The sequence below is a fragment of the Oncorhynchus mykiss genome, chromosome 18, assembly GCF_013265735.2.
Source record: "Oncorhynchus mykiss isolate Arlee chromosome 18, USDA_OmykA_1.1, whole genome shotgun sequence".
Taxonomy (NCBI): Eukaryota; Metazoa; Chordata; class Actinopteri; order Salmoniformes; family Salmonidae; genus Oncorhynchus; species Oncorhynchus mykiss.
In genome coordinates this window covers 28,335,197-28,356,839 of record NC_048582.1, presented here as the reverse complement: position 1 = coordinate 28,356,839, position 21,643 = coordinate 28,335,197, and the positions used below count along the sequence as shown (strand labels likewise).

Below are 21,643 nucleotides of genomic sequence, written 5' to 3'. Positions count from 1 at the left end.
ACCTCCCCTGGTACTGGTCATGGTGAGAGCTTCACCTCTCCTGGTACTGGTCATGGTGAGAGCTTCACCTCCCCTGGTAATGGTGAGAGCTTCACCTCCCCTGGTAATGGTGAGAGCTTCACCTCCCCTGGTAATGGTGAGAGCTTCACCTCCCCTGGTAATGGTGAGAGCTTCACCTCCCCTGGTACTGGTAATGGTGAGAGCTTCACCTCCCCTGGTACTGGTAATGGTGAGAGGTTCACCTCCCCTGGTACTGGTAATGGTGAGAGCTTCACCTCCCCTGGTACTGGTAACGGTGAGAGCTTCACCTCCCCTGGTAATGGTGAGAGCTTCACCTCCCCTGGTACTGGTAATGGTGAGAGCTTCACCTCCCCTGGTACTGGTAGCGGTGAGAGCTTCACCTCCCCTGGTACTGGTAGCAGTGAGAGCTTCACCTCCCCTGGTGCTAGTAACGGTGAGAGCTTCACCTCCCCTGGTACTGGTAACGGTGAGAGCTTCACCTCCCCTGGTACTAGTAACGGTGAGAGCTTCACCTCCCCTGGTACTGGTAACGGTGAGAGCTTCACCTCCCCTGGTACTGGTAACGGTGAGAGCTTCACCTCCCCTGGTACTGGTAACGGTGAGAGCTTCACCTCCCCTGGTACTGGTAACGGTGAGAGCTTCACCTCCCCTGGTACTGGTAACGGTGAGAGCTTCACCTCCCCTGGTACTGGTAATGGTGAGAGCTTCACCTCCCCTGGTACTGGTAATGGTGAGAGCTTCACCTCCCCTGGTACTGGTAACGGTGAGAGGTTCACCTCCCCTGGTACTGGTAACGGTTAGAGGTTCACCTCCCCTGGTACTGGTAGCAGTGAGAGCTTCACCTCCCCTGGTACTAGTAACGGTGAGAGCTTCCCCTCCCCTGGTACTGGTAACGGTGAGAGCTTCTCCTCCCCTGGTACTAGTAACGGTGAGAGCTTCACCTCCCCTGGTACTGGTAATGGTGAGAGCTTCACCTCCCCTGGTACTGGTAACGGTGAGAGCTTCACCTCCCCTGGTACTGGTAACGGTGAGAGCTTCACCTCCCCTGGTACTGGTAACGGTGAGAGCTTCACCTCCCCTGGTACTGGTAACGGTGAGAGCTTCACCTCCCCTGGTAATGGTGAGAGCTTCACCTCCCCTGGTACTGGTAATGGTGAGAGCTTCACCTCCCCTGGTACTGGTAACGGTGAGAGCTTCACCTCCCCTGGTAATGGTGAGAGCTTCACCTCCCCTGGTACTGGTAATGGTGAGAGCTTCACCTCCCCTGGTACTGGTAGCGGTGAGAGCTTCACCTCCCCTGGTACTGGTAGCAGTGAGAGCTTCACCTCCCCTGGTACTAGTAACGGTGAGAGCTTCACCTCCCCTGGTACTGGTAACGGTGAGAGCTTCACCTCCCCTGGTACTAGTAACGGTGAGAGCTTCACCTCCCCTGGTACTGGTAATGGTGAGAGCTTCACCTCCCCTGGTACTGGTAACGGTGAGAGCTTCACCTCCCCTGGTACTGGTAACGGTGAGAGCTTCACCTCCCCTGGTACTGGTAATGGTGAGAGCTTCACCTCCCCTGGTACTGGTAATGGTGAGAGCTTCACCTCCCCTGGTACTGGTAACGGTGAGAGCTTCACCTCCCCTGGTACTGGTAATGGTGAGAGCTTCACCTCCCCTGGCACTGGTCATGGTGAGAGCTTCACCTCCCCTGGTACTGGTAATGATGAGAGCTTCACCTCCCCTGGTACTGGTAATGGTGAGAGCTTCACCTCCCCTGGTACTGGTCATGGTGAGAGCTTCACCTCCCCTGGTACTGGTCATGGTGAGAGCTTCACCTCCCCTGGTACTGGTCATGGTGAGAGCTTCACCTCCCCTGGTAATGGTGAGAGCTTCACCTCCCCTGGTAATGGTGAGAGCTTCACCTCCCCTGGTAATGGTGAGAGCTTCACCTCCCCTGGTAATGGTGAGAGCTTCACCTCCCCTGGTACTGGTAATGGTGAGAGCTTCACCTCCCCTGGTACTGGTAATGGTGAGAGGTTCACCTCCCCTGGTACTGGTAATGGTGAGAGGTTCACCTCCCCTGGTACTGGAAATGGTGAGAGGTTAGCATCTCGTTGGGGTATCTTTGTGCCTCTGTAACGCTCTCACACAATTATTCATGATTCTTTCAGGATTATCTGTAATCATGGTAGCATCCACATTAATGTAGACGTGTTCAGAAAGCATTCCTAGGGAAATGAAAATAGTTTTTTTTTTTTAAACATAAAAACCTTGTCTTATCTTCTAAGCTTTGGAAATAACATTTGCACCCAGGAACATTTATTTTTCTAAATATCCATTCAAGTTTGTCTTAATCACTAATCCAGAATTGCTATGGTTTCTGTTGTTGCGTTTCATCCTAGTTACTCTTAAATCATCATATAAAGTACAGTAAAATGAAAGTACCATTCATTCTCCATCCCGTTCATTCTTCTTCCCTAAATTGGAGACTGTACATAGCTGCTTTTCTTCATCAATGGCATTGGACCTACATACTTCAATTGCCAGAGGCAGTATCCCGGTTCTCAACTGGGCATACAGGGTCTTTTGATGCACATTTGAGTGTGTACCTGTGTAAATTTGTGGCCAGCCAGATCTAGTCATTAGCTCCATTCCCCTGCTCAGTGGTGTGTTGGTAAATCTATGCACATTCACTGTGGGAGTCCTTCCCCTCTGTCTACTAGGGTCTAATGGCAGCCTGGCATGTGTGTACGCGAAAAAGATTTGTTACAGTAGAGGGTGTGTGTATACAGTCTTGGAATGCGTCCCAAATGATACCATGTTCCCTCTATAATACCCCACTTTTGAACAAAGTCATGGGGCTCTTGTCGAAAGTAGTGCACTATATATAGAAAAGGGTGCCATTTGGGACACACTCTAGGTCGAAGGGCAGCATGCCCTGTGGCCTGAAACCAATCACGTTCGAAAGGCAAGCAGCTAAACCTAGCATCACACACCTCTCCGCTCCACCACGCTCCAGCATCATACTTACACAACCTGACAGGGCAGGTTTCACACGCTTGCATAAGCGCAGCTGGCCCATGTAAATGCCAGTTAATTCACCTTGACCTTGTTCACTCAACCACTGTCTGTCTCAGGGAGCGAGGGAAGGGGGGAGAGAGTGTGACTCTGTTTTTGTCTCTGTTTTGCAAGGGTTTAAGTTCTGTCACTGCAACGTGTATATACATCATATGGATTCTAGAGAGGTCGTTTTTTTTAGATCCGTGTAGATCCACAATAAAAGTCTCTGGGGTGTTCGGGGGTGGGCTGGTTTGGAGATGCCAGCCTAATGCAGAAGCATGTCTGTTCTACGAAATACAAAACTTTATTTTCACTGTTACACTTTGTGTGCTGAACTGACATGCACGGTTGTTGCTGACGTTTAATTCCCTTCATCTGAACATCAATCTATAATGCTCACCACCACCGCGGCACTCAACTAAAACTGCTAATGGCACAAATTTTTACGCATTTTTACTCAATTCTTACCAATATGTTATTGGGCTAATTTCTCGAGGTGGAAATTAAATTTTAGATGGTGTCAGTATAATGACATTTTTATTCATTTGGGAATAGAATGTCCTTTTTAAAAAGTCATCAGAACTGAGCTTCTCAGTCCTTCTTCATAAAAAATTATCTCAAAGGACACAGGACCCCCTTAAGCAAGGGGATTGGAATTGGTCAAACTTGCAGGTAAATAAATGTACAAAATAATCCTCTTTTCCTAGAAGCACTATGGTCATTACTTTTTTTACATGAAAAGGGAGGTTAACTTGCACCCAGAGATTTGTATTTGTAGGTATCTGTGTTCCTGTTACCATTTTTGTGCGTGAGTGAGATTGACAAACACAAACTCTCTATCTCTTGACTGTGTTTTGTCTCTTCAGCCCCCTGACCGAGATAGTGGGGAGCTCTCTGGAGAACAGGGACCGCTGGGGATCCATGTCGTCCCCTACTGCTCATTGCTGAGTGGACAGTGAGGAACGCACACACACTCACTTTCACTCGCTCACTGTAACTCACTCACTTTCACGCACTCTCTTACACATTCTCTACCCATGCATTGAAGGCTGTTTGTGTGTGTGTGTGTGTTCAGACTGTGTTTATCATCCGTTCTCAGGACCCTGGGCCTGCACATTAAAAGTATCGAGGCGAACAGTCGCTCCATGAGAGAGGGCCTTTTCCGGGAGGATGAGTGCATCGTTCAGATTAGCGGCACCGAGCTAATGGACAAGACATTTGCCCAGTACGTACCTCGGCTCTACGCTATCGCAGGATGATTCTCAAATGTCTCTGTATTCCCTTTATAGTGCACTCCTTTTTACCCATAAGTCCCTGGTCAAAAGTAGTGCACTATGTAGGGAATAGGTTGCCATTTGAGACGCATCCTGTGTCATTTTGGATGCAAGCCTGCCCTACACTATCACAAATCTACCAGTATGAGGCCGGTCTGTCACTCAGTTTCCCTTTTATTTTCCCTTTTATTAGGAGCCCTTCTTAATCCCTGCTCTTACAAATCCTCCCTATTCCTGGATTTATCTCACACCCCATCTCCACAGCAACAAAAGCGTGTGAGAGAGAAAACGAAAGCGAGAAACACTCATTCTCTCGCTTCACTGTTGTCGGGAATAGGTTCATTTATGACCATCACAGCATTTGGTTAGACTTCAAAAGGAGTGGGGCTAGTGAGTGAGAAAGATAAGAGATAGACAAACAGTAAAAAGAGAAAGAATTGGTGGGCATCAAGGAGGATTGTCTAATCCCCTACCTGAATGAAATGCCCAGTAAAAGAGGTGGACCTTGTTAGATCTGATAGTATAGCCCAGAAGAGGCTTGACAATAGGTCTGACACTGGTTCTGGATAAGCAGTTGCTGCTAGTGACTACTACTATAGATTACTTGTCTCTAGTGAATTGACTCTTGAGGGTCTAGTCTGTGACCTCTAGTCAATGTGGGTGTTGAATGAGAACTTAGTAAGCTTGAGTTTGTACTGGTGTTGATACCAATGGAAGCTCTGTGCTTGGTGTACATAGTGGAAAACCGTACAATTAAGTCTGATATAACAGTATTCTCAAACTTCAGTCATGTCCTTCAGAGACGGACATTGATGATGTCACTTCCTCACACCCACAGGTCCCAGGAAGTGTTCCGTCAGGCCATGTGTTCCCCTCTGGTGCGCCTGGAGATCCTGCCGCTGGCTAACAAGCAGCGATACGAGAAACGCCTCATCGGGCAGCTCTTCACCGACAGTCACGACTCCGTCTCCAAAGCCATGAGCCCCCTCGTGATCCACCAAAAAATGGACGCTAAACCAGAAGTGAAACCAGAAACCGTGAAACCAGAGCAGATCAGTCCCAAACTGGAGCCGAGACGTCCAGAGCTCTGTGTCCTCCGCTCCAAGACCCCCGATCTGCCAGCCTCTCTCACCCTGCTATGGGAGCACCAGACTGGGCACGTCCCAGAGGAGATGCCCCTCAGTGTGTCCCCAGCCCCGGTGGTCAGATATCGGGATGGGGCCTCCCCCACGGCGGTGGGGGTCAGTGAGAGCCCCCTGTCCCGGGGAAAGAGTCCCACTGGGCTCCCTAACCTGGCCAACCTGACCAACCAGAAGGGAGGCCGGAAGCTGAAGATTGACCTGAGGAAAGGTATGGAAGCACTATGGAAAAGGGGGTATTGCTGTGTTCAAATACCAATACTAACATACTGTATACTACATACTTAATGGGTATATACTTCATACTTAATGAGTATATACTACATACTATTAGTTCATTTTAGTATACTGGAAACGAACTACAGTATATCCTTTCAGTTGAGCGTACTAGAGCTTCGCCTGTCTACCGGAAGTTGATGCTGCTGCTATGAAACCTCTTGCTAGCTTGTTAGCTTAACAAATGACTAGCTAAACATTTTACGATTTCGGGTGTGTTCGTAAATTCAATCTGGAGTGCCAGAGTGTGCTCTGGGCATTCGTAAATCCAGAGCGTTGTCAGAGTTCAGAGCGCACACTGGACGCTCTGGCCGAGGAAAAGGGTTGATCCGAGCGTTCAATGGCAGTCAGGCACCCAAGCTAACTTGCTAACGTTGGCTAGCTACTTCCAGACACGAATGAGAGAACACCTCACTGAGCATTTTACTTGCCCTAGCAGAGCTGGTTAGGCTGTTCATGTTATCCAGTGCATTGGTGACAATTTATCCACTGCTGGCAACAATTTAATAACTTTTTTATTTTGCTGATGTTTACTGACATCGGCCGTATTCAACGGGTGTTGAGAGTTCGTAAATTCATCAGTTATTCTGCACGAGAGTGCTCTGAAATCGGAGTAGATATCCAATGAATCGCACGACTATACCACTTAGCTAAGAATTATGTAATTAATCAAGTCAGTAAACGTTGGGCAGATGGTTAGATAGCAGATAGTTAATATACTGCCTGGCAATTTCGATGTACACTACCGGTTAAAAGTTTTAGAAAACCTACAGTACTCATTCAAGGGTTTTTCTTTATTTGGACTATTTTCTACATTGTAGAATAATACTTAAGACATCAAAAGGATGAAATAACACATTATCAAATCATGTAGTAACCAAAAAAGTGTTAAATAAATCTAAATATATTTTATATTTGAGATTCTTCAAATTGCCACCAGTTGCCTTGATGACAGCTTTGCAAACTCTTGGCATTCTCTTCACCTGGAATGCTTTTCCAACAGTCTTGAAGGAGTTCCCACATATGCTGAGCACTTGTTGGCTGCTTTTCCATCTTAATTGGGTTGAGGTCGGGGGATTGTGGCGGCCAGGTCATCTGATGCAGCACTCCATCACTCTCCTTCTTGGTCAAATAGCCCTTACACAGCCTGGAGGTGTGTTGGGTCATTGTCCTGTTGATAAACAAATTATAGTACCACTAAGGCCAAACCAGATGGGATGGCGTATCGCTGCAGAATGCTGTGGTAGCCATGCTGGTTAAGTGTGCCTTGAATTCTAAGTAAATCAGACAGTGTCACCAGCAAAGCACCATCACACCACCACCTCCTCCATGCTTTACGTTGGGAAATACACATGCGGAGATCATCTGTTTACCCACACCGCATCTCATAAAGACACACCGGTTGGAACCAAAAAAGGACAGATTTCCACCGGTCTTATGTCCATTGCTCGTGTTTCTTGGCCCAAGCAAGTCTCTTCTTATTATTGGTGTCCTTTGGTAGTGGTTTCTTTGCAGCAATTCAACCAGGAGGAACCCACTAAGCCCCACAACAGATTTTTGTACTTTTGTAAAGGTACAATGTGTTGCTGTGTTGGGGTCAGTTTAGTTTTCAATCCAGTCGATTCAGTGAAATTAATCATCCTAGAAAACTGATAAATTGGGAACTGAGTTCTTAGGCTGCGTTTACACAGGCAGCCCAATTCTGTTATTATTCACATCAGATATTTTGCCAAAAGATCAGAATTGGGCTGCCTGTGTAAACCTAGCCTTAGATTGTGGTTGTGCTCTTCCATGGTTAAAGCGTCAATCAGCTGTAGAAACAAAAATTTACCCCCCCCCCCCTGTTTCGGTATAAAGCTGAGGTATGGGGCTGGAGAAATGTAACCACTCTCAAATCAATAGTTTAGATAGTTATAACCATGTTTTGAGGCTATATTGTGGTTTTAATATTATTTTTTTACATTTACTTTGTTTACAAACATTTGAGTAAATGTATATTTTATTTATTGAACCTTTATTCAACTAGGCAAGTCAATTAGGAACAAATTCTTATTTACAATGACGGCCAAACCCGGACGAAACTGAGCCAAATGTGATACAGTCTGGATTTGAAGCAGGGTGTCTGTAGTGACGCCTCTAGCACTAAGATGCAGTGCCTTAGACCGCAGTGCCACTTGGGAGCAAACAAGCTTATATTTTGTGATCTGATGGGGTACGACAGTTGAACTAAGCTCATGAGGCATTCATAAATTATATTCGTCAAGAATCAATGGGTACATACCAGTAATTTCTAAGTCAAAAAATGGATGTAGCAACTAATGATTTCCCCTTTAAAGACTACTCTCCCACTGTGAGTGACTGCTAGGAGGTTTAGAAGCATTAATGGAAGGTAGGCAGAAGCTTAGCTGCCAGATGAGATTTTATCACTCACCACTATCTTTTAGTATGCCTCTTTTGGCTTTTCTCCACTGCTCACCAAGGTGGCAGTTTTCACTCATTGCTTGGAGGCACGTACACACACAGGCGTGCATGCACAAACACACAAATAGATATACATGTGAGCTTGGACACACACACACACACACACACACACACACACACACACACACACACACAAGCACTCTTGAAATCAAACTGTGAGTCCACAGGGAGAGGAGCCATGCGAGGGAATGATATCTCCGGATACCTCTCTCTCCCTCCCCTCACCTTCCTTCTCTCCCTTCACCTTCCTCCATCAGGCAGTGTGAGGCCTGCTCACACGTGAAATTGAAGGCAGTCCTCCTCTTAATCCACATAAGAAAACCGTTTTTCCGCTGGCTTTTGGCTGCGAGCTGCATCCCGAATAGCACCCTATTCCATGTATAGTACCACTACTTTTGACCAGGACCCGTGTGCACTATAAAGGGAATATGGTGCTAGCAGAGAGGGCCCCACAGCAGACCAGTGGAAGTTGATCACCAGTTTACTCAGGAGGAACCCACTAAGCCCCACACAGGATGCAGGGCAAGTGGGGAGATGTCACCCTCCATTTATTAGCACACCAAGTGACCTTATTGCGACGTGATGGGATGATGTGGGGTCGTGATGATGGGGACAGGTCTGTCCGTAATGCTCTGCTTTTTTGACACCACACTCCAGTCCTGCAGGCTCTAGTTTTATCTTATCATGATTATTGTCCAGTCATATGATCAAGTGCTGCAAAGAAAGACCTAAGCTGTGTTCGAATACCCATACTAATGTACTGTATACTACATAATGAGTATATACTACATACTATATATTATTAGTTCATTTTAGCACACTGTTCAGTTGAGCGTACTAGCTCTTCGGCCTATCTACCGGAAGTTGATGCTGTTGCTATGCAACCTCTTGCTAGTTAGTTAGCTTAACAAATAGTTAGTTAGACTTTTTTATTACCCCTTTTTCTCCCCAATTTCGTGGTATCCAATTTTGTCTCGTCGCTGCAACTCCTGTACGGAGTTGCAGAGAGAGAGAGAGGGAGGCGAAGGTCGAGAGAGAGGCGAAGGTCGAGAGACATGCGTTCTCTGAAACACAACCCAACCAAGCCGCACAGCTTCTTGACACATTGCCCACTTAACCCGGAAGCCAGCCGCACCAATGTGTCGGAGGAAACACTGTACACCTGGCGACCGTGTCGTTGTGCGGAGTCAGTAGTGCACGGTGGGACAAGGACATCCCTGCCGGCCAAACCCTCCCCTGACCCGGACGATGCTGGGCCTATTGTGCGCTGCCTCATGGGTCTCCCATGGCACAGCTAGGACTGCAGTGATGTAGACCACTGCGCCACTCGGGAGGCCCTCTAGTTTGACATTTTACATTCGTGTGAGTTCTTAAATCCAATATGGAGTGCCAGAGTGCACTCATAAATTCAGAGCGTTTCGCTCTCGGAGCGCACACTGGACGCTCGGGCCGAGGAGTAGGGTTCATTTGAGAGTTCTGACCTTAGAACGTCAAGCACCCAAGCTAACGTTGGCTAGCTACTTCCAGACACAAATGAGACCACTCTGACCATTCTACTCGCCCTAGCAGAGCTGGTTAGGCAGTTTTCATGTTATCCACAGCGTTGGTGACTGTTACTTTGCTGCTGGCAACAATTTAATTACGCTTTTTTTGCCGACGTTTGCCGACGCCGGCTATATTCAACAGGTGTGAAGCGCTTGTAAAATTAACTACAAATTCAAGGAAACATAAAGTATTATACAGAGCCATGAGTGCATGGAACTCCCTTACGTCTTATAAAGCTCAAGTGAACAGCAAACCAGGTTTCAAAAAACAAATAAAGCAACGCCACACGACACAACGCCTCTCACCCATGTCACTTGTTGTTGTGTGTATGTACTGACATGTATGTGTAACTGATTGATGCGCACGCACACACTACGTGTGAATGTCTGTAAACTGTCAAGTATTTTGTGTGTAATCTCTTTTTCGTTATGTCGGACCCCAGCGTCAGCTAATGGGGATCCTATTCAATCAAATCAAGGAAAAGAAAGATGGTATAGCTAAGACTGTTATCAGGATAGCTGATAATATCCCTCTGTCCCCCACTCACCTTCTATCTCTCTTGTTTTTTCATCTCTTTTCCTATCTCTTCATCATTCTCTTTCTTTCCCTCTCTCTGTCCCTCTATTGTTCCTCTCCAGGTACCGAGGGGCTGGGTTTCACCGTGGGGACTCGACAGTCCATGGCCCGGGGCCCATCCTGATCAAGAGCATCCTTGCCCGTGGCGCCGCCATCTAAGATGGCCGCCTGCAGCCTGGCGACCGCATCCTGGAGGTGAAAGAGTCATTTGACCTCTGACCTTTGAATTCCTTAAAAGTGCATCCTTCCTGCCATCCTTGAAGTAATGACTGATTCGGCATGATTCGATAGGTGAACTCAAGTGTTCCACCACACGGCATTCACCTGTCCATTGATTTCTAATCATCAGTGATTGCTTCATGGAATGGAGGAAGGAAGCACTTTTTCAAGTATCCAAACAGTGCCGTCTGTGGCTGATAAACTAGTTGTATTTTTTTCTGGAAGGTGGTCCTTAAACCTTTAAAAATTTAGGTGTAGGTATTTATATGCACTGTGAAGCACTTTGTGTATATACTGTACATATTTGAACCCTTTCCTGTGATGTGTGTAGGTGAACGGTGTAGACCTGATGGATCGAACTCAGGAGGAGCTGGTGGCCATGCTGCGCAGCACCAAGCAGGGGGAGTGTGTCTCTGTGGTTGTGGCCAGACAAGAGGAGATCTTCCTACCCAGAGAGCTAGTGAGAACAGACACCTTTATCTCTCTCTAGCCACCTTCAATTGCTCTTGACTCTGCATGATCTTTGATGCAGATACGTTACCAGGAATATCTACCTTTGCCCTCCTTGTCTTATACATGTTGTTACCCCTTGAAACGTCTTTCTATTACTAGTGAAAGGCGTTCAACCTCTTTCAACTGCCCTTTTGCCCCCCTGCACGCATGCCATCACCTTCAAACAAGCACTGACACACACACACCCAGCCCCAGCACACGTACCCAGAGCCCCATTCCTCTTCCTGCCCTTATCTGGGTTTGTTGACTCAGAGGCTGACAGGAAGTCACACACATGTCCCTGCGGCCTCGCAGGAAGTGGTGCGTGCCGACACACACGGGTGTTAAGTGACCGTTTAGCTGTGGCCAGAGACCTTTCTGACTCCTGGCCGAGTGGCGTGTTTTGACCCCTTTATCTAAATAAACTGCCTGTCAACTGCCCCGGTGGTACCCTATAGGAGCGTGTGTGTGCATGTGCGTGTCCTGTGTATAGCTGTGTGTGTGTGTGCATGTGCGTGTCCTGTGTGTGTGTATTGGTCCTCTCAGAAAACAGCGCTCTGTCCTTGTGTGCCACTCACTACTCCTGTGATTATTCGCATTATTCAATTTCCTCAACTTCAAAGCATTCAGGAGGGACAACTCCGCCGCTTTGTAGTGAACGATGCATATTCACATGGAAACGCGCACGCATGCACACATACACACAGTGCTCACATTAGCCCTCATTAAAATACCCAACATTTCCACAACATCCACACTAAGGTGCTTCTTGACTTCCTCTTATCTTGTTCTTTTTGAACTCTGTCTTTATCTGGGCTGTTGAAGTTAGATTCCCTTAAAGATGAACCCCTTCTCTTCTCTGCAGGCCTCCTCCTCAAATATCGTTTCATGTCCCTCAAACTCATGTACATGTTCACCCTCACTCAAGTTTAGCAATGCTCACAGACAGAACTTATGCAGGCAGGCGCACACACACACACAATCGACCACAACTCATTCCAATACCTTAAACTTCCACATTTAGATGCAATTGTGGTCCGTTGTACAGCAAACGCATACGTACATAACACTCGTCTTCTCTCCTTATTCTGCCTCAGTCACAACCCTAATACTGCAGCTGCGCTCACAAAGCCCCCAACACAAAGACCCATCTATTTAGCCTCTATTTAGCCCCCCCCCCCCCAACAACAGAACCGCTGCTGCTGGGAAGTCAAAACTGCCCAACTCCTTGGAGCAGCTTGCGATGCCCATCAGCCTAAATGCTTTATCCTCAAGAAGTCGCATTCTTGAGGCCGTATTTACTCTGTTTTGGAGAAAGAATCCCCCTCGACGGGAACACTGGAAACAAGGACAATCAACACAATCTTCAGCTAAAGTCCCTTATGAAGACCTGCCGTCTTATGTGTGAGTAGAAATAGAAACACACACACCCGACACTAATTTCCAAGCAGCTTGAGGATTTATTAGCCTGTAGTCGTTTTGCCTTTGAAGTTGAAGCACATTGGTATTTCCATCAATGAATAAAAAGCATTATTTTGCATAGTTTTGTTTTTCTTTCTCCCGGACAATTTGGCCGGTAACACGTACGTTGTTATTCTGTCCTTGTTGGGACCTAAAAATGTACTTCCATTCAAAATCCTATTTTCCCTCAACCTAACTCCTCAACCTAACTCCTCAACCTAACTCCTCAACCTAACTCCTCAACCTAACCCTTATTGTAACCCTATTTGTAAACCTAAACCTAACCCCTAAGCTAATAATAGTCTTCTGACTCCGCACAAAGTGCCTTTGAACGGGGTATGGCTGTAGGTGCCAGGCGCACTGGTTTGAGTGGGCCAAGAACTGCAATGCTGGTGGGTTTTTCATGCTCCACAGTTTCCTGTGTGTATCAAGAATGGTCTATGTACCCAAAGGACATTCAGCCAACTTGACACAACTGTGAGAAGCATTGGAGTCAATCAATCAATCAAATTGATTTTTAAAGCCCTTTTAAATCAGCCGATGTCACCAAGTTCTATACAGAAACCCAGCCTAAAACCCCAAACAGCAAGCAATGCAGATGTTGAAGCCCGGTGGCTAGGAAAAACTAAGCACGGTGGCTAGGAAAGCGTCCCTGTGGAATGCTTTCGACACCTTGAAGAGTCCATGCCCTGACGAATTGAGGCCCTTATGAGGGGGAAAAGGGGGGGAAGGGTTCTTAATGTTTTATACGCTCAGAGTATACTGCCATCTAAATTACTGCCACATGCTTATTAATATTGTTTGGAAATATTCATACAAGTCACAAACTGTGCTGTCCATCAGATGAGCTGAGGCCCTTGTTTAGAAGCGAAATGATAGCTTCAAGTTCAATTTGCACATGCGCAGAACGTGACTCCGGTTACTTAGACAATAAGAATAGGTGACCGTGTCCCGGGCCTGTTCTTAGTATTGTATTGAGGTGTGATCCTCGCCTTTCAAGAATAACTTGCTGATAAAACCTGATCTGGACTTGATTGTCAGTGTTTAGTTTGTCCTTCGGATTGAATTTGTGATGCAAGGTGGTTTGTAGATCTCAATCAGTCTCGACTCGCCTTTAAAAGTGAGGTGCGTTGGTCGAAACCTCCTTTTGTCTTTCTGTCCGTCTTCGGACAAGCTCAGCGTGGTGGTCACCTACACGTCTGCATGCCCATCACGCATAGAGCTGTCTGCATGCCCATCACGCATAGAGCTGTCTGCATGCCCATCACGCATAGAGCTGTCTGCATGCCCATCACTCATAGAGCTGTCTGCATGCCCATCACGCATAGAGCTGTCGGCATGCCCATCACGCATAGAGCTGTCGGCATGCCCATCACGCATAGAGCTGTCGGCATGCCCATCACGCATAGAGCTGTCGGCATGCCCATCACGCATAGAGCTGTCGGCATGCCCATCACGCATAGAGCTGTCGGCATGCCCATCACGCATAGAGCTGCTTCCTCTCCCTTCTCCACTCCTCTGCACTTCTTTTCTCATTCTTGGATGGTTGTGTCCTGGAACCATGGTAGCTAACCACTCAAGGTCACAAACACACACACACACAAATGATCCCAACCATCAGCAATTTGGCTTCCCCTCCTCCCCCTACTGAGGCACAGGTACAGAGAACATAAGAACTCAACATTACTTCCAATAATTGGCAGACTTAATTTCTCTCCGATCGAGCAGTAGCGAGAAAGATCTCATCTTAATTGAATGTCGCTCTCGTCGCTAATCTGCCACTTTGAAAAGCGCCTTTTCAGAAGCCCGGCTGACAGGAGTGTGTATTAATCGGTCTCCTTACACCCCCACCTCTTCTTCTTCCCCATGGGTAGAACGGTTCCTTTTGTCTTCCTCGTTCCTCTGATCAAGGGTGGTCTCCCCTCTTAAAGCCTGTTAACAAGCACTTGAGGAGAGACAATGAGGCGTGTTGTGCGCCAGTGGAGCCACAGGGCTCAGGAATGGAAGGGTTTTGCTCTGTGTGTGTGGGGGTGGGTGGGGGGGGGGGGGGGGACCACCAGGGGTGTGTGTTTTACACCGGGAGATTTAGTTGGCTGTTTAAATGTGATTTAGTCCCTTAAGAACGGTGGACATATCTTGTGTGTGTGTGTGTGTGTGTGTGTGTGTGTGTGTGTGTGTTAGCCTGCCACACAGTGACCCAAAAAGACAGCTCTTTGCATCAACAGATCAAACCAAAGACATTCATAAAAAAGTTTAAATAACTTTAGTTACAAAGTGCTGCTGGAATATCTCTCCCCTCACACTGACAATGGAATATCCTGCAGCTGTTACGTCTCTTCAGATTCCACCTCTCCTCTTCTCCTTCTCTCCCTTATGGATGTGTGTCAGGGATAGAGATGCCCAACGAGACCTGTCTGTCTGTCACGTCAGCTGTCAAAGTGTCTAGTCTGAGCTGGATTGCTGGATCCTTGCGTCAGTCTTCTCACTGACTCCATTGAATAAAGAATAAATGGAGCCTCGTTCCGAATGAAAGCTTCCCATCTTTACTACTCCGTGTACAACGGAGTTTCCACAATAGCTCGAGGTGATGGTGATGGAGCTCCATGAGAGTGAGGCCCCAGACTAGACTGCCCATTTTCCTAAGGGGCTCTACCCAGGTAAAGAGGCTGTTAGGTCTTCCCCTGCCGAGGATCAAGGGGTAGAGAACAGTGGGGGTGTTCTGTTGGCTAAACAAGGGCCTCCTCAGGACTCAGGTGAATGTCACCCAACACCAGTGGGATTATAGTGAGAAACCTGTAAAGCTACACTGAGCCGTTCTTTCCTGCCTCTGTCGCTAGACCGCTGGCCATATTATATGGCAACCTGGGAGGTTCAAAATAAATCTGCTTCCAATAACAGATAAGGTATGAAGGAAAGCAGCTCAATGAGCTTTTGGATTTTATATTGGGCAGCTGTGAAAAAATAAAATCACAGACACTTCACATACACACTCGGTGTCTCTTAGTTTGGACTAATGTGGCGTAACACACACCATTATTGTTAACAAATGTAAACATATACAGTACACACAGTATTTTTCCCCACCTGCGTTGGTCGCTGTCCTCCTCACAGGAAAATAGGCCGGCTATGTGAAAGAGCCTCAAAGCACCTCTTTACAGGCCCGTTTCCCTGGTGACAAAACCCTAGCACCACTTTCTCTCTCACCACTCTGTCATAATGACAGACATTTTTCTTTTCTTTTGTTGCCATTTCTTTGTCTTCTCTCTCCCCCTCTCTCTCTCTCTTTCTTTCATTTGGTAGCCAATTCTCGCTCCCGGAACCACCGGGTCATTTTGTTCACGTTAAGAGTGGGATGAAGGAGGAGAGAGAAAAGAGGGGGAGAGAGACTGAGAGAGTGAATGGGAGAAAGACTGAGAGAGTGAATGGGAGAGAGACTGAGAGAGTGAATGGGAGAGTGGATATCTCCAGGGATGGGTTATTACTTTTAAATGATCCCCCTGTCGCCCTCCCTCCATCGCTCTCTAGAAGGATGTATAAAAAGGTTATTGTGCTTCCTTTTGAAATGGCACGCTCTCTGTCTGCCTTTCATGTTCAAATGGAATTACCTCTCTGCCTGCCGTCTCCTCCCTCGTTCTCTCTTTCTCACCACCTGCTCCTTCTCACTTCCCATCATCCTCTTCCTCTTTTTATTTATTCTTCCTCCCCTCACCCGTTTTCCACCATCTTGGATCCATAATGCAAATATCCCTCTTCTTTTGTGTTTGACCTTTTTCACCTTTTTTCTTTCACCTTCTCTGTTACCTTTTTCTTTCGTCCTCTTTTCCCGCTCCCTCTCCCTGTCATCCTCATTCGATGAGTTCTCATATGGACGAGATGTTTCATTTTCTGTGTCTATTTCACTCAGCGTTGTATTTTTTTTAAATTTTCATTAACTGCCCTATGCTTGTTTCAATATCAAAACAATCTCTCTCTGTCCTCTTCTTCATTCTTCTCTTTCCCTCTTTCAGAAACGGGAGGAGGCTAGCCCCATGGTGCTGGAGGATGGGCGGGAGCAGCTGATGTTCGAGGTGCTCTTGAACGACACTGGCTCGGCCGGCCTGGGCATCAGCCTCAAGGGCAACAAGTCCCGGGAGAAGGACGAGGACCTGGGCATCTTCATCAAGTCCATCATTCGCGGAGGGGCCGCCTTCAAGGTACAGAAGCAGGAATGAATGGTGCTGTTTTGCTTCGGTCTTTTTTCTATCTCAATGTTTCCTTTCTCTGTTGTCTCTCTTTTCCTCTTTCCAATTCTCGCTCAGCCTGCTCTCTTTCTGTCTCTCTCTCCACCTTGTTTCCCTTTCTACTGTCTCTTTCCTTCTATCTTCCGGCTCTCTCTGTCCCATCTGTTTCTCTTTAGTCTGTAAACCCCGATACTCAGCAGTCCTGTCCAGTCTGAAGCCCACATCTGTTTCAGTTCCTCTGACCCCTGGTGACCCCATTGACCTCGGCCCTCTGGCAGTGTGCTCAGACTTTTCTTAGACTTTTCTCTTTTCGGGTGGATCGGATTGAGGGCCCTTTCTAGAATCTTCCACTGAGGGCCACACTTCATCACTGTAGTGACACTTGGAGTTGATAGATACACTCTGAACTCCCCTGGTTCCCATCTCTTTCCACAGATCAGATGAAAGCAGTAGGGCAGGTGTTGTGTCCCTGTGTAGATAAGGCTTGCACTGGGAACAGGGAGATGAGGTACTTGAGCAATACTAGTACATCAGTACTTCGATGGAAGCCTCAAACTGGACTTATAAACTCTTCTCTCAGAGGTATATGGTATTCATTAGGATCCCCATTAGCCGCTGCAAAAGCAGCAGCTACTCTTTCTGTCCACATGAAGCATGACATAATACATAGTACAGAACATTGTTAGTCAAGGACTGAACTACATCAATTTAAAACGTCTCACACAGTCTACATCTCAGTACATACTATATCTAGGTCTAATGCGTAATACAGTGCAAATTACAATACAAGATATATAAAATGGATGTGTCTCTTCACAGTCCCCTTTTGTGCAGTAATGTATTATTTTAGATGTTTTTTTAAACCCTGGTTTTATTGCTAGCTTGAGATATCTGGTGTGGCTGAGAGTTCCATGTCTTCACGGCTCGATTTAATACTGTGTTTTTTCCAAGCCTCTGTTCTGGACCTGGGGACTGTGAAGAGACCTCTGGATGCGTGTCTTGTGTTGTACCGATGAGTGTCTGAACTGTGTGCCAACTGCTTGAAGAGACAGTTCGCGACCTTCAACACATCAGTACCTCGCACAAAGACCAATATTGATGCTGTCAATCTCTCCTTAACTTTGAGCCAGGAGAGATTGACATGCATGTTAGTGACACTGGCCCTCCGTGTACATCTAGGGGCGATACGCGCTGCTTTGTTCTGGACCAACTGCAATTTACCTACACTACCAGTCAAAAGTTTGGACACACCTACTCAGTCAAGTGTTTTTCTTCTTTTTTTTAACTATTTTCTACATTGTATAATAGTAGTGAAGACATCTATGAACTATGAACTATGAAATAACACATATGGAATCATGTAGTAACCTAAAAAGTGTTAAACAAATCAAAATATATTATATATTTGAGATTCTTCAAAGTAGCCACCATTCTCCTTGATGACAGTTTTGCACACTCTTGGAATTCTCTCAACCAGCTTCATGAGGAATGGTTATCCAACAATTTTGAAGGAGTTCCCACAAATGCTCAGCACTTGTTGGCTGCTTTTCCTTCACTCTGTGGTCCAACTCATCCAAAACCATCTCATTTGGGTTGATTTCGGGTGTTTGTGGAGGCCAGGTCATCTGATGCAGCACTCCATCACTCTCCTTGGTCAAATAGCCCTTACACAGCCTGGAGGTGTGTTGGGTCATTGTCCTGTTGAAAAACAAAGGATAGTCCCTCTAGGAGTAAACCAGATGGGATGGCGTATCCCTGCAGAATGCTGTCGTAGCCATGCTGGTTAAGTGTGCCTTGAATTCTAAATAAATCACTGACAATGTCACCAGCAAAGCACCCCACACCATCACACCACTTCCTCCATGCTTCACGGTGGGAACCGCACAAGCCGAGATCATCTGTTTACCTTCTCTGCGTCTCAGACACGGCAGTTGGAACCATAAATCAAACATTTGGACTCATCAGACCAAAGGACAGATTTCCAGTGATCTAATGTCCATTGCTCGTGTTTCTTGGCCCAAGCAAGTCTCTTCTTATTATTGATATTATTAGTAATGGTTTCTTTGCAGCAATTTGACCATAAAGGCCTGATTCACGTAGTCTCCTCTGAACAGTTGATGTTGATGTGTCTGTTACTTGAACTCTGTCAAGCATTTATTTTGGCTGTAATCTGAGGTGCAGTTAACTCAAATGAATGTATCCTCTGCAAATCAAAGACAATTTTATTGGTCACATACACGTGTTTAGCAGATATTATTGCGGGTGTAGCGAAACGCTTGTGCTTCTACCTCTGACAGTGTAGTAATATCTAACAAGTAATATCTAACAGTTAAACAACATACCCAAAATACACGTACATCTGTAACGCTTGTCGTCTGGGGAAGGAGAGGAGGACCAAGGTGCAGAATGGTAAGTGTTCATATTATTTAATGAAATATGCAACACTAGACAAAACAACAAACACGACAAACAGTCCTGAACGGTGAAACAAAAACACTAAACAGGAGACAACCACCCACAAAACACAATGGAAAACAGGCTACCTAAATATGGTACTCTATCAGGGACAACGATTGACAGCTGCCTCTGATTGAGAACCATACCAGGCCAAACACAGAAATAGAAAATCATAGACAAACTAACATAGACAACCCACTCACGTTGAGTGAGAGGTTATTTTCCTGGCACCACACTCCCAGAGCCCTCACCTCCTCCCTATAGGCTGTCTCATTGCTGTTGCTAATCAAGCCTACCACTGTAGTCTGCATACTTGATGATTGAGTTGGAGGCATGCTTGCCACGCAGTCATGGGTGAACAAGAGGGGGCTGATCACTCTGGGTCTTCCTTTCCTATGGCAGTCCTCATGAGAGCCAGTTTCATCATAGGGCTTGATGGTTTTTGCGTCTGCACTGTTTTTCGACATTTTCCAAATTGACTGACCTTCATGTCTTAAAATAATGATGGACTGTCGTTTCTCTTTGCTTATTTGAGCTGTTCTTGCCGTAATATGGACCTGGTCTTTTACCAAATAGGGCCATCTTCTGTATACCAGCCCTACCTTGTCACAACACAACTGAGTGTCTCAAACGCATTAAGAAGGAAATCATTTCCACAAATGAACTTTTAACAAGCCCCACCTTTTAATTAAAATGCATTCCTATAATTCCTACCTCATGAAGCTGGTTGAGAGAATTCCAAGACTGTGCAAAGCTGTCATCAAGGCAAAGGGTAGCTACTTTGAAGAATCTCAAATATAAAATATATTTGGATTTGTTTCACACTTTTCTGGTTACTACGTGATTCCATATGTGTTATTTCCTAGTTTTGATATCTTCACCATTATTCTACAATGTAGAAAATAGTAAACATAAAGAAAAACCCTGAAAAGAGATCTTCCATCTCCTCTTCTGGTTGCCTTCTCAAAATGTTTTAGTTTTTCAAAAACAAGAAACAGGGAAGAAAGTAGATTGAGAGAGATTTAAAAAAGGCAAACTTGGAGCGAGAGAAAGTTGATGAGATATTTTAGCATAAATTGAAAGTGCGTATGTTTGGGGGGCTGAGGTGTGCATGTGCGCGTGTCTCTCTCTTCTTGTGTGTTGCATGTGCGTGTTGCCCGTTGTCGCAGGTTCCCTCCCTGCGCTGTGTGTGTGTGTGTATGTGTGAATGCTAATTGAAAACTCTAAAGAGGCTAGCTAATGAGCGTGTGCAGGGAGGGCTGAGACAATCCGTCTGTCCCCAGTGTCTCTCTCTCTGGCTGTCTCCCTACAGGCAGCCAGGGGAGGAGAAGCCACAGCCTCACACTGAAACTGGGACCTAACCCAATTCTGACAGTGTTTGTGTGTTTTTGTTTGTTTGTGTGTGTGTGTGTGTGGGGGGGGGGGGGGGGGGGGGGGGGGGGGGGGGGGGTTACTATCCTTGTGGGGACTAGAAGTCATGTGGAAGTCAGTTTCCTTGTGAGGACCAGAAGTTGAGACATTTTGCTGGTCCCCACAAGGAAAGAGGGTTCGGGTTAGGTACATTTTTGAATTTATTTAACTTTAGGGTTAGAATTGAGGTTAGGTTTAGAGGTCAACCGATTAATCGGAATGGCCGATTTAAATAGGGCCGATTTTCAAGTTTTTAGATATTTTTTGGACACCGATTTTGCAGATTTTTTAAATGTATTTATTTATATATATTTACACCTTAATTCAATCTTTATTTAATTAGGCAAGTCAGTTAAGAACACATTCTTATTCTCAATGATGGCCTAGGAATGGTGGGTTAACTGCCTCGTTCAGGGGCAGAATGACAGATTTTCACCTTGGCAGCTCGGGGGATCCAATCTTGCAAGTTGTAGTTAACTAGTCCTTGTGCACTCCACAAGGCGACTGACTGCCTGTTACGCGAATGCAGTAAGCCAAGGTAAGTTGCTAGCTAGCATTAAACTTATCTTATAAAAACAATCAATCAATCATAATCATTAGTTAACTACACATGGTTGATGATATTACTAGAAATTATCTAGCGTGTCCTGCAAGGACAGAACAGGACAGGACAGAAGCAGGCGTGTAAACATTCATTCAAACAGCACTTTCGTGCGTTTTGCCTGTAGCTCTTCATTGTGCGTCAAGCATTGCGCTGTTTATGACTTCAAGCCTATCAACTCCCGAGTTGAGGCTGGTGTAACCGAAGTGAAATGGCTAGCTAGTTAGCGCACGCTAATAGCGTTTCAAACGTCACTCGCTCTGAGCCTTGGAGGGGTTGTTTACCTTGCTCTGCATGGGTAACGCTGCTTCGAGGGTGGCTGTTGTCGACGTGTTTCTGGTTCGAGCCCAGGTAGGGGCGAGGAGAGGGACGGAAGCTATACTGTTACACTGGCAATACTAAAGTGCCTATAAGAACATCCAATGG

General features: G+C 46.2%; 1 pseudogene; it reads left to right on the top strand.

Moving 5' to 3' along the window:
* Window positions 1-21,643, top strand: part of LOC110495963 — a 126,654-nt pseudogene that overhangs the window by 11,308 nt on the left and 93,703 nt on the right.